The 17,010-nt window shown below is 39.2% G+C and overlaps 1 pseudogene; it reads left to right on the top strand.

Moving 5' to 3' along the window:
* The first annotated feature begins 2,630 nt into the window (after window positions 1-2,630).
* The window catches only part of LOC123936915, a 132,421-nt pseudogene continuing 118,041 nt past the window's right edge, over window positions 2,631-17,010 (top strand).

Here is a 17,010-nt window from a genome sequence, read left to right on the forward strand (position 1 = left end):
GACAGAGAGAGAGGGAACACAAACAGGGGAGTGGGAGAGGCAGAAGCAGGCTTCCTGCCGAGCATGGAGCCTGACGTGGGCCTCGATTGCAGGATCCTGGGATCGTGACTTGAGCTCAAGGCAGACACCCAATAAATGAGCCACCCAGGCACCCAAGATTTTAGAACTTTGAAAACTGCACTTGTATCAATTCCTTGGCCAGTGAAATCAAAACTGGGGTCGCTGTTTGTCAGCGAGCATCTTTATATGGCTCTGTCAGATGAGCAAAATCCTTCATGTTTTTTTAAGAAACTAGGGTGACACACAGGTTTCACATTCACACTGCAACTAAATAAAGTTAACTTTTCAAATATATTTAAGTGAATTACACAAGCATCTAAACCGATTACATGGCTGGCTGGCTATTTCAGCTTCTGTATAATGAAGAAGCTTAAGTAGAAGGATGCTGCTGGTACAAGGAACCTCTTTGTGCTCTGGGAGAGGCTCAATTTGCCTTTCTGGGAAGATCAGGCTCTTCAACTCCCACCTCTTTCATTCTTCATTCGCTGCTCGACATTCCTAAACCTACCACCTGTGTCCGAGCTCACCTCACCCACTAGCCTGCTCCATTCTTATTTCAGTTTCTCCCACTATCCTTATGGAAACTTCCCTGTACTCATCATTTTTTTTTAAAGAAGAGAGATTTCACTTTTTAGAGCAGTTTTAGGTTTACAGAAAAATTGAGCACAGTGTTCCCATATACCCCCTCAGTACCCACTCCCCAGTTCCCTCTATTATTAAGATCTTGCATTAGTGTATTTGTTATGACTGATGAACCAACATGGGCATGTATTATTATTATTGTTTATATTTATATGTGTTTTTTCCTTTTATTTATTTTTTTATTCTGTTATGTTCAATACCATACAGTACATCAGTTGTTTTTGATGTAGTGTTCCATGATTCACTGTTTGCATATAACACCAGGTGCTCCATGTAATATGTGTCCTCCTTAATATCCATCACTGGGCCAACCCATCCCTCCACACTCCTCCCCTCTAAAACCCTCAGTTTGTTTCTTGGAGTCCACAGTCTCTCATGGTTCATCTCCTCCTCCAATTTCTCCCCCTTCATTTTCTCTTTCCTTCTTCTAATATCCTCCATTCTATTCCTTATGTTCCACAAGTATTTGAAACCATATGGTAATTAATGTTCTCTGCTTGACTTATTTCACTCAGTGTAATCTCCAGTCCCATCCATGTTGATGCAAAAGTTGGATATTCATCCTTTTTGATGGCTGCATAATGTTCCATTGTATATATGGACCACATCTTCTTTATCCATTGTCTGTTGAAGGGTATCTTGGCTCTTTCCACAGTTTGGCTATTGTCAACATTGCTGCTATGAACGTTGAGGTAGGCATGTTATTATTAACTAATGTCCATAGTCCACAGTCTACATTAGTGTTCACTCTTGGTGTTGTGCATTCTATGGATTTTGACAAGTGTATAATGACAGGTGTCCACCAATAGTTTCACTGCCTTAAGAATCTCCTGTTACCCATCTCTTCCTCCCTCCCCTAAAACCCCTTACAATTACTGATTCTTTTACTGTCTCCATAGGTTTGCCCTTTCTAAAACACTGGTAACTGTTCATTACCAGTCACACCCTTGTTGTCTACTGACTCCACCAAATTCTCTTTTCTTCCTGGAGTAGCTCCTGGCCAATTCTCATCTTTCATGTTCTGCAGATGGACGAGGTGCCCACCTGCCACAGCTCTCAGCTGTCTTCACCCAGGGAATGGATATACAATTACTTTTATCAGTCACCACTTGCTGACTGTCTAGGGGAGTACAGACTTACTTAAAAATGGTTCTGAAGGTGGTCTGCTAACTTGGAGATTCCAGTGAATTTGAGTCTCCAACTTGGTTTGGTAGTTCAGTAATCTGTTCTGTCCTTTGATTTCAGACATGATGCTAACCAAAAGGGAGAGTATGAATCTTCAGCAGATTAGTGCAGAGTCTCACATACATTATCATCATCCACTTCAGTGTGTTAAGTTCATTGCTAACAAGAATATTTAACTGCTTTTCAGAATGCAAACAGTAAGCTGTTAAGAACGGAATCAATTCCATTCATAATCATTATTGAAAGGGAGTTCTCTGGCTTCTACATCTTTGAGATAGAATAAGAGAAGGCCAGGAGGTTCTTTGATGAAATGTTTCAGTTAGTGGTTTCTATTGTTTTGATGTGAATGTAGTTACTACTTCTACCAAGAGCTGAGCCACTGTGGAAATCAGTGAAAGATGAACACATGGATTACAGAGAGGAAGCACAAATTCAAGAGTAATCAGCTAGGATGGGGGTAGGGGCATTAGGTGCTAAAGTTGGACATAAAAGACACAAATGAAAACTAAGAAATTAAGCCTTGAGAATTTCTTGAAGTGCCCATAAAATGTTTGCATAGTATTGAGAATCACTTAGATTTTTTTTAAAGAAAGAAAAGAACATAAATGGTGCAGTTTATAGTACCATAAAATTACATTTTATGTATTTTTACACATTATGTATCAATGCACACACTATGTGTTACTGTATGCTTGATTTAAAAGTCACATACCTTCCTTATCCATTCGTCTGTTGAAGGACGAATGGATAAGGAAGGTATGTGACTTTTAAATCAAGCATACAGTAACACATAGTGTGTGCATTGATACATAATGTGTAAAAATACATAAAATGTAATTTTATGGTACTATAAACTGCACCATTTATGTTCTTTTCTTTCTTTAAAAAAAATCTAAGTGATTCTCAATAAATTTATGTCAGTATGATACTGGCTATTAGCTTGAGTTACATATTTTTGTTACGTTAATATAAAATATTTCTATGCTTCTTTATTTGAAGTTTGTATTAAGGATAAATGTGGCATATTGGGGGTTTTTTTGTGTTTTGTTTTGACCTCTAACAAGACCACCATATGGATTTTCTTTTTCTTTTCTTTCTTTTTTTTTTTTTAATTTGAGAGAAAAGAGTGAGAACAAGAGGGGACTGGTGAGGGGGCAGATAGAGAGGGAGTAGGTGGATCTCAAGCAGACTCTGCTAAGCATGGAGCCCTGGACGGGGCTCTCTTTCTCAACCCCGACATCATGACCTGAGCCGAAACCAAGAGTCAGATGCTTAACCGACTGAGCCACCCAGGTACTGCTGGATTTTTTTTTTTTTGATTTATTGGTATGATTTATATCAATAGATTTCCTAACATTAAGTTAGCCTTGCTTTCTTTAGTCAAGTCTTCCTTGAGTATGGTCTGTTACTCTTTGGAATAATTGCTAAATTTTATTTGCTTACATTTACTATAGTTTTCTTTCCAGTGCTATTATGTTCAGAATTGAAAATCAGAGTATGTTAGTTGCATATAACAAATTGGGAAGCTTTCCATCCTTTGTTGTGTTCTGAAATGTTTATATCACGAAATTTCTTTGAAATTTTGCAAGAACACATTTGAGTATAAGCAACATTTATAAATGTTGATATATGAAGTATTTTCATTACCATGATAATCTAAATAGTCTCTAATGGTGGTACTAAACTCTTTGACTGACTTCAGAGTTATTTAAAAAATTGCCTTTTGATGTCCAGGAGTTTGAGAATATTTCGTTTGTGTGATTTCTTTTTTTGTTACTAAATTTAATTTTATTGCGTTATAGTCACAGATTATAGTCTGTATTTTATTTTGGTTTTGGTTATGATCCTATAAAAGACTTTTTTTGCATGCTTGAAAAAGAAAGTATTTTTATGTTTAAGTAATAAAGTATTATTATTATATCTACTTAATCAATCTTATTAAGGATATTGCTCAAATTCTCTCTATTTTGCATATTGATCAGTCACAGATTGAGGATGTATGTTTGAAGTTACCCCATCACCAGATCATTTGTTAGTTCTTATAGTTTTTGCTTTATGTATTTTGGTACAATATTATGTGACAGAGAAAAGTTTGTGATAGCTATATTTAAATTATGGATTAAATATTTTGGCATTGTAAGATAACTTTTTCCTATATAGTCTTACAATTAGGGTTTCCTTCCATTCCATATTGAAATTTCCATTGTTTGCATTTGCTTGATATGTCTTTGTCATTTTAAATTTTTTGACTTTTTTGTATCTCATGTATTTTTCTCTTATAAGCAGTAGATAATTGGCCTTTATTTTATGACATAATTTTATGTTTTTGTCATTTGGTAGAAAAATGTACCTATTTACACTTGTTATCATTTCTCATATGTTTGGGCTTATGATTGCCATCTTAGTTTACACTTACCAGTATCAATGGTTTTGAGTATTTTTCATTTTTTATGATATTTTATAGACATTGTTTTTGTCTTTTACCTATCATATCATGCTTATTTATATGAGTTATTTTTTATTTTTTCTGTAATGATTAAGAATTTATATATATGTATAATATCTTACTATACCATTGGTTTCCTTTACAGTTTTAAAAACAATCATATTTAAATCTATTTTCCCTAAAATCAAAGTAAACTTGAAATAGTATTAGTTGACTCCCATCCCTATGAGATGAGAAACCTTCATATTTTATTTTTGTCATCACTACCTCTAGTATTCTTCATTCTTCTTCTCAAAATTTTTTTTCTAAGATTTTATTTATTTATTTGACAGACAGAGATCACAAGTAGGCAGAGAGACAGGCATACAGAGAGAGAGGAGGAAGCAGGCTCCCTGCTGGGCAGAGAACCTGATGTGGGGCTTGATCCCAGAACCCTGGGATCATGACCTGAGCCCAAGGCAGAGACTTTACCCCACTGAGCCTCCCAGGTGCCCCTGGAGATAATACTTGACTTAATTTTTTTTTTTTTTTAATTGTTAGAAGGTCCTTGATCTTGACCTTATAGACATAGGCTCTTTTCACCTGAAAAGCCTCTTTTCCTTTGGTTAGGAAAATTTTCTTTGAAGTTTTTGTTTTGTTTTAAATTATTATCTTGTCTATTCTGTTCTTTTCTTTTGGACTACTATTAAGTATATTTTTTAAATTTTATTTATTTATTTGACAGAGAGAGAGAGAGAGATCACAAGTAGGCAGGGGCAGAGAGAGAGGGGGAAGCAGGCTCCCTGCTGAGCGGAGAGCCGGACGCGGGGCTCGATCCCAGGACCCTGAGATCATGACCTGAGCCAAAGGCAGAAGTTTAACCCACTGAGCCACCCAGGCACCCCCTATTAAGTATATTTTTTATAACCTTGTTTTTCAGGTCTCGTATTTTACATGATATTCATTTTCTCTCATTTTTTCTGTATTGTTAGAGAATTTCTCAAGCTCGTTTTCAACTTCACTGATTTGGACTTCTGTAGTAGCTACTCAGCTACTCAGTATTACATTGAATCTCTGAATTCAGAAATTGTAATTTTCATCACCTTTTTCTTTACTGATCTCAAACAATTTCCTTCCTTCACATGATTTCTTTAAAACACCTCTGTCTCTAATAATAACTGTGGATTTCAGAAGATGGCATTCATCCCTCTTGTTATAAACGAAGATGGTGTCAAGGGCTTCTGTTTATGCTCCCTTTAAGAGGAAAAATAAGCCCAAGATTGGCTTATAGAGTTAGGATTTCATGGTTTTGTTTCAGAATGAAAGAGTTCTAGCTCTTTCACTCTCAATCTTTCAGGCTTAATGGAAAAGAGACAGGACAGCTGAGCTTTTCTCTATTGGGGGTTTTTTTGGTTTGTTTTTGTTTGTTTGTTTGTTTGTTTTTTCACTGTAATTTCTTACTGCCACACTCTCAGCCCTGCTCAATGCCAGTCACTGTGGAGCACCTGGAAGCCTGAGCCAGGGCTGGAAGGCATCTCAGCGTGGAGCCTCTCCATGCCGGATTCCCAGTGGATCAGTTCTTCTCAAGCTTGTCCTTGTTACATGCCTTCTGTGCAGCTGCAGCCCTGGAGGACGTCCCACGGATGCTGGAGGAGCGGAAGAGTTCCACAAAGCTCCCTCCGAATGTTGGAGGTAATGCACCTCTGTCTCCCCCCACAGCACGTCAGTACCAGTCTTCCTCTTTTGCTTTCTAGGATTTTAATGCAGTTTTGTTATTCTCTTCCTCTCATTTTCTGGACACACAACACAGTAGTAGATGTGTTGTTTCTTTTCACCCAGTCCCAACTTGCTATATCTACATGATTTCTTCCATTGTTTCTGGCATATATATAATCTTTCCTTGAACTGAGGCACTGATATCTACTCATAATATTTATACCCTTCAGTAGGAATGGAGAAGGAACAACTGGATGTTTGGAGACAACATCTTGCCTTATCCATATCTCTAACTCAATGGCAAAAAGCCAGGCTTAGGTTTTTTTTCATTTTCCACAGAGTAACCAGTGCTTTGCATATCATTTATATTTCATAAACACTGGAGGAATTGGATTGAATTCTAATGCCATCTTCCCCACTTCCCTACCTCCAAACCCAGGTTTTAAATATCAATATTTCTGCTGCCAGGGATTCTTCCAAAAATAAGAATGGAGCCTCTAGTGTTCTTTTTTGGTGTCTGGAATTTAAAAAGTGACATTACAGCACCAGATAAGAGAAATTTTCTTTTAGTTAGTTACCAAATAAATAAGTTATTTAATGAAATAATTGCATTAATATGCCTGGTCCTCTGTCATTGCAAGTGAAATCCATGCTTCATTGCTTTTGAACTGGATGAATTACCCAGGGAAGCCGATAGACTGAAAATGAAAACAGCAGCTTGTTTTTTTCCTGACTGCTCCCACTCCTACCTTCATATTCAGCTTGTACGCAGAGAGCAAGACAACAGGACAACACTGTTTAAATCTCTCTTGAAATGTTCAGTGGATATAGTTCTGCTACCTGTTATAAAGGTCAAAACCAAGCCACTGAATTAGTTGAGTGAGTCACCTGTGAAGGCTGTGTCTGAGTATGAGCTGACTGAAGATGGCTGGGCACGGGAAGGATATCGTCTGTAGCCCACTTCTTGGTTTCATTCCTTACTCCCCTTAGTGACTGACACCATCATTTGAGCGTATAGATTAGTGGTTTGACTCCTGCTTTACCAAGAGGCAGGGGCAGAGGAGGGAGGGCAGTGGTTTCATCAACTCAGGCTGCCATAACAAAATAATCTAGACTGGGTGTCTTAAATAACAAAAATGAAATTTTTCCATTCTGGAGGCTGGAAAATTCAAGATCAAGGAATTAACAGAGTTCAATGCTTGGTGAAGACTCTCTTCCTGGCTACTGACAGTTGCTTTGCCCATCCTCACGTGGCCTTTCCTTGGTGTATGTGTGGGGAGAGAGCATGACAATAAGATCTATGATGTCTCTTCTTATAAGGGCACGAATCCTATCAGAACAGCCCTCCCCGCTACTTGGGACCTCACTTAACCGTAATTACCTCATTATAGGCCCTATCTCCACATACAACCACATTGGGGATGAGGGCTTCAACATATGTATTTTGGGGGTAACACAATTGGGTTCATAATGGGTAGGCTTGGGGTACGTGTACATGTGGAGAGATTTGGACCAGCACTCAGAAAACCCCGTTTCCCCTAGTTGTTATGTGAATTTAGCAAGTTATATAACATTTTGTGTCTTAATGATCTCATCTGAGGGACTTGCATGAGAAAATTACAAGCTTGACCCTCCAGGGTTTTATGGTTTATACTAACATCAGACATGTTCCAGCCTGTCTAGTTGGGTCACTGGCTTATCATCACGTATGCTTCCTCCCCTCAACAGCCATTATTCCTTTGTCCTTGGATATCACTATGTCCAGAAAGACTTTCTGTCAACAGACTATCAGATGAAATCCCCCCAGTCTTCCTCCAGAATACTTCATATTCAGCCATTTATTCAGTCAGTCTACACTTTTTTTTTTTTAACTGTTTTCTTTCAGATGCTGTTGTAAGTGCTGGAGATGGTCCCGCCCTGATGAAGCTTGTATCCTCGGAGACATGCATGGATAAAAGGACAACAGACAAATATATGGTATGTCAGGTGGTCATAGGTGTTATGGAGAAGAATAAAGCAGGGTAAGGCAGCAGATGTGCGAGCCAGGTGGAAGGTTGGAGGGCTGTTATTTGTTATAAGATGGTGAAGACAGAGCTTTGTGCAGGTATGTGGAGAATGTGAGCTAGCCAAGCAGGTATGGGGGAGAGGGTTCCAGGTCGAAGACGAAAATCCATCTTTTTCCCATTACCAATGATTTGTATGATTTTATTTACTTTACATATGTTTTAAAATATTTTAGGGGCACCTGGGTGGCTCAGTGGGTTAAGCCTCTGCCTTCAGCTCAGGTCATGATCTCGGGGTCCTGAGGTCAAGTCCCGCATGGGGTTCTCAGCTCGGCAGGGAGCCTGCTTCCTTCTGTCTCTCTGCCTGCCTCTGCGTACTTGTGATCTCTCTCTCTCTCTCTCTCTGTGTCAAAGAAATAAATAAAATATTTTAAAAATATATTTTATTTATTTGAGAGAGAGAGAGTGCATGTAAGTGGATGGGGGTGGTGGGGGAGGATGGAGACAAACACAGAGGGAGAAGCAACTCCCCATTGAACAGGGCACCCTATGTGAGACTCAATCCCAGAACCCGAAGATAGTGACCTGAGCCAGAGGCAGACACTTAACTGTCTGAGCCACCCAGGTAACCCTATTTGATTTACTTTATATTAATTGTATAAGGAAAGTATAATCTGTTGAAAATATTAGAAAGGACTAAGTTGTTTGGTTTGGGAGTGGGCTGTACATCAACATATATATTAAAATGTAATTACTGCATTAAAAATCAACAGAAGCTATCTTCTTGGCCATAGATTAAAGAAACAACTGTTTTATTTTTTGTTTCTACATGATGAGACCAGAGAAGATTTTAGGTTGCTGTGTCTAACTTATTTTCTTAAATAACATAGTGTATTATTCTTGTCTGATAAATGGTCAATTTAAATATGTTCATTACTATATTTCTTCTTTTTGCTTTTTAGAAAAAAGGAGTTCATATATATTGATCTGTTGCAAATTATAATTTATACAAGGCACAGATCTGGTGAAGATCAATTTGAGATAAAATTGCAGAATAATTATCATTTTTATTGTTATAATTTGAAATTCAATGTTATATTTTTGTGTTTTCTCCAACAAATGGTCCATTATGGATATGAAGGGAAAACTCTCAGACTACAATGAAAAGAAATTCAAACCATCGTGGCTAGTGGGATTCAGCTGAGTGACAAAGTAGGTGAGACTTGAATTTGTTCACTTTGAAATTCACTGGCCACAGCCCACCTGTTTAAAGTGAGAAGTTGGGGAGCCTGGGTGGCTCAATCAGTTAAGAGTCTGCCTTTGGCTCAGGTCATTATCCCTGGGTCCTGAGATTGAGCCCCACACTGGGCTCCTTACTTGGTGGGGAGCCTACTTCTCCCTCTCCCTCTGTCTGCTCCTCTCCCTGCTTGTGCTCTCTATCTCTGTCAAATAAATAAAATATTTCTAAAAATAAAGTGATAAGTTTCCCTTTTAAAGGGAAAAATATTTAAAATCATTGATTTATTTATTTATTAGTTTTGAAAAATTTTTCCTGTTCTATTAACTGCTAAAACTCGAGAGGAATGGGTGTCATTGTTGTGAGTGACATGACCCTTGTGGAACCTCTCCGTTAAATCCCTCAGTGCTCTCTAACCACCAGCTGGGCAGAGCCACTAGAGTGATAAAAAAGCCAGTGAAGAGATTTAAGCAAGAAATACACTTAATCAGACTTTCCTTTTAGAAAACTCACCCTGGATTGGAAAATGAAGTCACTGAAGCAGAAAAACAATTGGGAGCTATTGGAACAGTCCCTCAGGTAAAGAAAGGTTAGTGATTAGGAATTTGAAAGAATGAAGTGAAGAAATTTTTTAGGAGGTGGAGTTAACAGAATATGGTGATTAATTTGGAGGAGAACAGGAGGAGAGATTAAGGGCCTAAGGTGGTGGAAGGCACAGTGAAGCGTGTCTTGGACAAGGAAACCAGAGGGAAAGAGGGGACGTGATGAGTTCTAGTTGCCTGTGGGATTTATTTGTGGACTGGTTCAGTGGCATAGGTGGTTAGAAATTTAGTTGAGAGCTTTAGGGGATTCAGTCATCCTCAGTGAAAAAATAGTATTTGGGGATTTGGGAATCACTGTTTTAAAAACATACTTTAGAACAGCATGGGAACATTTTAGGTTCCAAAATGACTGGGGTGGGGGGTGTATTGTTTAAAATGAAGGGGAAGGAAAGAAGGATGCTAGACCCAACTAGAAAGTAAAAGATGAGGAATTGACTATCTAAGTACCAATTAATACTCTCTTGAAAAATAGAGATATGGTGCTGGAAACCATAGCCTGTGTAAAAGGGTATAGAATTCTATCTATCTATCTATCTATCTATCTATCTATCTATCTATCTATCATCTATCTATCTATCTATCTATCATCTATCTATCTATCTATCTATCATCTATCAATGCTTTAAGTCACAGACACTGCTAATTAAATTTTTGCAAATACCCATATATCTATGGGGAACGATGGCAGGTCATCTGGGGCATATTCTGTTGTTAGTATGGTAAATATCAATAGATTTGTCTTCCATAGGTTTATAAAATACAGGGCAAGGATGTTTTACCATCTGAAGAAGGGTGTTATAAGATCCTCTGCTTTGGGGGCACCTGGGTGGCTCAGTGGGTTAAGCCTCTGCCTTCGGCTCAGGTCATGATCTCAGGGTCCTGGGATCAAGCCCCACATCCTGCTCTCTGCTTGATGGGGAGCCTGTCCCCCCCCCCCGCCTGCTTCTCTGCCTACTTGTGATCCCCCTCAAATAAATAAATAAATTCTTTATATAAAAAAAATACTCTGCTTTTGCCTTTCTCTCTGATTTGGTAAATTCTGTCCTTCCCCAAAGTGCTTGAGATGCAGCAGTCTGGGTGGGAGTGGGGTGTCACCAAACATTTTGCGCGAGGTGCTCAGAGGGAGGAAAAGGAATGAGATTCTCCTAACTTCCGGTTAGGTTCAAAGTTAGATCAATCTGTCTGGGAAAACTTTGGTGACTCTGAGGATTAACATTTTGGGGCAGCCAAGGGCAAAAAAGCCCCAAATAAGATTACTTTGGGCCTGAAAATAGTGGTAACCCAGTGGGCTGGTCTTGCTCTGGAAGCAGAAGAGATTGGTTCTGGGACTCCAAGGTGGCAGAGATCTTACTGAGGTCAGTAGTTCTTCACCTGGCACACTGAAAAATATGAGTGAGCGTAGGCAGCAGATCAAATAAGTCTGCACCTACAGGAGTAAGCCCAGCCTTTAATATTATTTAAAAATTCTGCAACTCATGGAATGGAAGAAAATACTTGCAAATCATATATACAATTAAAAAAAAAAAACAAACACAGTTGAAACTGGGCAAAGGACCTGAATAGGCATTTCTCCAAAGAAGAAAAGCGAACAGTCAACAAGTACATGAAAAGATGCTCAACATCATTAGCCATCAAGTAGCAAATCAAAATCAAAATGGGAAACTTCACACCCAATAGGACAGCTAGATTCAAAAAGTCAGACAACAGATATTGGTGAGGTTGTGGGGAAATCAGAGGTCTTATATATTGCTAGAAGAGATGTAAGATTGTTCAGTCTTCCCGAAGACAGTCTGGAAATTCCTCAAAAGGTTAAACATACACCATTTGGCCCAGAAATTCTACTGAGATATATAGGCAAGAGAGTTAACAAACTTATTTTCACATAAAAGCTTGTACACGACTACTCATAGCAGCATGACCTGTAATAGCTAGAAGGTGGAAACAAAAAAGGTCCATCAGTCGATGGATGGATAGACATGATGTGGTATAGCCACGCAATGGGATGTTATTTGGTTATGAAGATGAATGAAGTACTAATAGATGTAACATGGATGAAGCTTGAGAACATCCTAATGGAAGGAATTCTGTCACAAAGGACTACATAATATATGTTTCCATCTATATAAAATATCCAAAAGAGGCAGATCTATAGAGACATGAGTGATTAGTGGCTGTTTAGGGTTGAGGAGGATGGGGACACAGGGATCAGAGGGGTGATGCCTTGAGGGTATGGAGTTTCTTTTTGAAATGATGAAAACGTTCTATAATTGTGATGATTATGTGGCTCTGTGAATATACTAAAGGCTACTGAATTCTAATCTTTAAATGAATGAATTGTATACTATATAAATTATATCTCAATAAAGCTGCTACAAACAACCAAACAACCGAAACCTTCCAAAGTGATTCTAATATTGAACTAGAATCGAGAACCTCTAATCTATCTATTGTAACCCATTCCTGGAGGATAGAGATTTAGAGCAGGGTGGGCTGGAAACAGGGACAAACTTAGTGCTTAAGAATCTACAAACTGTACCCTTGAGAAACCAGGTCGATTTGGGCACAGATTCTCCTTGATTGGATTTCCCAGTGGAGGTGGAGCCTGTGATCCTCCCTCCCTTGCAGAAACAGGGTAGCTTTGACACCTTGCTGTTATGGGCAGGAGGACAAGGTTCAATCCGCTCAGTGTCCCCTCAGATCTGGGGAGAAATCAGGGCCAGCCAGCAGTGGTTCTTCACTGGTGAGTTACTGAATCACATAAAGGGTATGGATTGAGATAGGAATAGCCTGACTATTTGCTACTAGTCCATGATTGGCCATAATTCACATCTCAGTTGAGATATCGACATGCCATTTATATGTGGGGAAGTGCACAGTGAGACGAAAAGGGAACTGTGGACCAAACTGTTTGTTTAATTGAATTTAATAATGTCAACATGGCTCGAAATCAATGGACAAAAGTCCATCTGTTGAGTAAAAAGATAATCAGTCACAGAATTTTAACGATGGATTATTCCTCAAGGAGTGTTAAATCTAACATATTCTCCAATGACCAGACAGGGGCACCAAAAGGTCAGCTGACGACACTTAAAAATCTGCTTAAGGGACTCCTATTTTGAGGGGCACCTGGCTGGTGCAGTTAGGTGGGCCTCTGACTCTTGGTTTCAGCCCAGGTCATGATCTCAGGGTCATGAGATGGAGCCACGAGTCAGGCTCTATGGTCAGTGCTGAGTTGGCTTGGGATACTCTCTCTCTCTCCTTCTGCCCCTCCAGCTTGTGTTCTCTCTCCCTCCAAAATAAATAAGTAAATCTCTAAAAACAAAACAAAACAAAACAAAAAACAAATGAAAAAAAACCCCAAAACCCTCCATCCATTTTGAGAGGGTTACTGTAGCGTTTCCTGGACACAAGCTATATGGTCCTTTGTTTCCCTGGAGCCTGTCCTTCCACAGAAAACATAGTGTCAGTTGTATGCTCTACAGGCTTTGACCTCTCAGTGTGGAGCATCTGGATGCATTCTTCTATGTGTACTAGAAAATTCTTTTTTTTTTTAAAAGATTTTATTTATTTTTTGACAGACAGAGATCACAAGTAGGCAGAGAGGCCAGCAGAGAGAGAGAGAGGAGGAAGCAGTCTCCCTGCCGAGCAGAGAGCCCGATGCAGGGCTCAATCCCAGGACCCTGAGATCATGACCTGAGCTGAAGTCAGAGGCTTTAACCCACTGAGCCACCCAGGTGCCCCTGTACTAGAAAATTTTTAACTCACAAGGACAAGGAAAATATGCTGCCACTATTGTACTTTGAATAGATATTGAAGGTTGAGAAAACTGGTGAGGTCCAGGGCAGCTGGACAAGTTCACAAAAGTGACACGGATTGAGCAGTGTCTTGAAAAAGGCTGCTTTTCCTCCAGTGGTGAGGAGAGAAGGTTATCTAGTTGAGAAAGCAGCATGAACAAAGACGGAGGTCTGGGATTAGCCTGAGAAAGTGGGTGGTGTGACACAGAGAAAGCAGCCTGATGGGAACAGAATGCATGCTGGAAAACCGGAAGAAACAAATTGCAGGGATATGGCACCTTAGAAACGCGACTGAAGAATTTAGACTTCATGCAATAACAACAGGAAGTCACCTTCTGCAGAGGCTGGGCATTCATCTGGTGAAAATGGCATTCCAGAAAAAATTGTCCATTTGGTTAGTGTAATACTGAGAGATGAACAACTGGTAAAAGCATGAGTCTCCAATGGCTTCCTTATAACCAGTCACCTAAACAATCATAACTACATGTATTTCACTTAAAGTATAGTAATGGAAACTATTCAATAATAACAAATTGATTTCATTCTGCTCTTGGTGTGCCGAAAATATTAAGAAGCAAGTTCTCCAGGCTTTACATGAATTTCAGAAGTGTATTCCCATTTTTACATATGGCAAACTGATGCAATGGTTTCAGAATATCATGTAACCTGATATTCTTAAGAACTGATGTAGGGATTATCATTTTTAATTATGTTTTCATATTCTCCTTTCAATAATATTGTGATCAGTCTAGAAATAGGCTTGTAGTTGGGGGATATGTCTCTTTTATTTCCTTTTCATGCAGAGCTTAACTTTGCAAGGGAAATGCTTTTGGAATAATTGAAAACTGCAGTGTGTGGCTGCTTACCATTTGACCAACATTGTTTCTCCCTAGTGCATGATTAGGAACAGAGCCATTTCATTGTCACAGCAGAATAATTGCCACTTTCCAATTCAGAGGGGAGAAATGTAAAAATAATTTTATAATCAACAGTTCTCAGACCTTACATATGTAGGGTACATTTCTAGGACAAGTGTTAAGATGCTTAAGCTCATTCCCAGATTATCCCCAGCTATTAAAGGGAAACAGAGAAGCCATATTAGCAGAACCACATTTATAATTCCTTTAGGAATGGTAAGAAGAGGGGCACCTGTGTGGTTCAGTTGGTTAAGCATCTGCTTTTGGCTCAGGTCATGATCTCGGGATCCTGGGATAGAGCCCCATGTCAGGCTCCCTGCTCAGCAGGAAGTCTGCTTCTCCGTCTGCCCCTCCCCCTCATTCATGTGTGTGTTCTCTCTCTCTCTCTCTCTCTCTCGCTAAGTAAATAAAATCTTTAAAAAAATGGTAAGAAATGATGATATCCTTAAATTTGAACTTGAATATCCATATGATGTGTGCAGACCTATCAGATAGGTTCAAATGTTCTGTTTCTTCCCACAAATCACACTACACTCCTTTTTGACATCTTTTATCTTCCAGTCAATCTGGATGTAGACACTTCCATCAGAGACTCGGGAGAGAATTATATATCTTAAGTGACTGATGCTGTTCCTTTATTTTTTCCCCCTTATAAAATGTTAATATCTGTGTTAAAAGAAACCTGATCCCAAGAAAGTCAACCTCCCTTTCAAACTGAGTTTAAAAAAAAAATCCTTCTTAAAGGTGACAGCAAGAAGGAGTTGAATTGGAGAGACAGTAGTGCTGCAGAAATGAGGGGCTAAAGCCCTGGTCCTCAAACTTAGCTGCACGCTAAAATTACCTGGAGAGTTTTTTTCAAAGATAATCATGCCTTGATCTCACCCCCAGAGATTTGGATTTGATTAGTGTTGAGTGCAGCGTGGGTGCTGAGATTTTCAAAGGCTCCCAGGTGATTCTACTGTACACTCAAGGTTGAGCCACTGAGGTAATGGCCACGGGTTTAAGTTGAGCACTAGCTGGAGGGTGAGTCATACAGACCCTGGGAGCCTTATTTTTCCTGTATGTGAAAATTAGATAAATACCAGTATCTTACAGGGCTATTGTAAGGATCAAATAAAGTAATGGATACGAAATTTCTTTGAAAACCATAAAGGGCCACATAAATGTGCACCATTAGAGATATATTTAGACCCTCTTTACTCCAAAGAAATAATTTAACAATCTAATTTGTACAAAAGGTCATGCTTCAATCACTTCTGTAGGAAACAAAGGTCCTGCCAATTTTTAAGATCATTATTCACTACCTGACAGGTTTTAGAACCCAGTGATCATTCTGTATGATATGTAGATTTTATACTACAGAGGAATATTTCCATGCTGTTGGTGAGATGGATATATGCATAATTTAGCAGTCCACGAAGTTTCTTTCATCAGGTCCCACAAGTGGAAAACTGAGGTAGGTTACATTGGCTGTAGGATTTCATCTTTGCATAAACTAAATGTAGCAAAGAAGGGGAAGTTACTGATACCATAAAGAAAATGAAACATTTAATGGATGTGCAGAAACCTGCAAAAGACAGGGAAATTGCTCATAAATAAGAATTTCTGAAAAGGGGAGGGGAGAAAAAGATGGCAAATAGTGGGGAGTTTGGGACCCAAGAGATAGTTTATTCATAAGGTACTACAGCAACTAGAATATACTTGGATACTAGTAGGATTGATTCCTGGAGGTTGGAAGGATCCACTAAGGGAGAGCTGACTGAAAGAAGAGCTAATTGCCGGAGTGGGGTCCTTCATAAGGGGCTATAGAAGCTATACAAAAGGAGTAGTGTTTGGTAAGATAAGAGGTGGTACTTTTTTTTTTTTAAGATTTTATTTATTTATTTATTTATCAAAGAGAGAGAGTACGTGCACAAGCAGGGGGAGCAGTAAGCAGAGGGAGAGGGAGAAGCAGGCTTCCCAATGCAGGGAGCCCAATGCAGGGCTCAATCCCAGGACCCTGGGATCGTGACCTGAGCCAAAGGCAGACGCTTAATGGACTGAACCACCCAGGTGTCCGAAAGTGGTACACTTGTAACAAGAGGGAAGACAGAGATTATGGACAAAGGTGTCAGCTCATTATAAGTTTGAGAATGAAAAGACTGTTCCAATTTTATTGATAAAGTGAGAAGCAAGATCATCCACTAAGAATGTTGGGAGAAGGATTACTGCAGGCAGAGGAGATGGTATGTGATACTTGTCTTAGCGGGTGGAAAGCATGCTTGCTAAGAAAAGGAGGTAAGATTGCTGATCAGTGTTCTATGTCAGTTTACTGCTGGCAGTCATGAATTCGGTACAAGGTCAGTCAGCACAATGGGCTTCGGGAAGGTAAGTGTTGAGTTTAAATAGCAGGGTGGTTTTGCATGGGGAGGATGATATTGTTATATTGG

This window comes from Meles meles, chromosome 2, assembly GCF_922984935.1.
Source record: "Meles meles chromosome 2, mMelMel3.1 paternal haplotype, whole genome shotgun sequence".
Taxonomy (NCBI): domain Eukaryota; kingdom Metazoa; phylum Chordata; class Mammalia; order Carnivora; family Mustelidae; genus Meles; species Meles meles.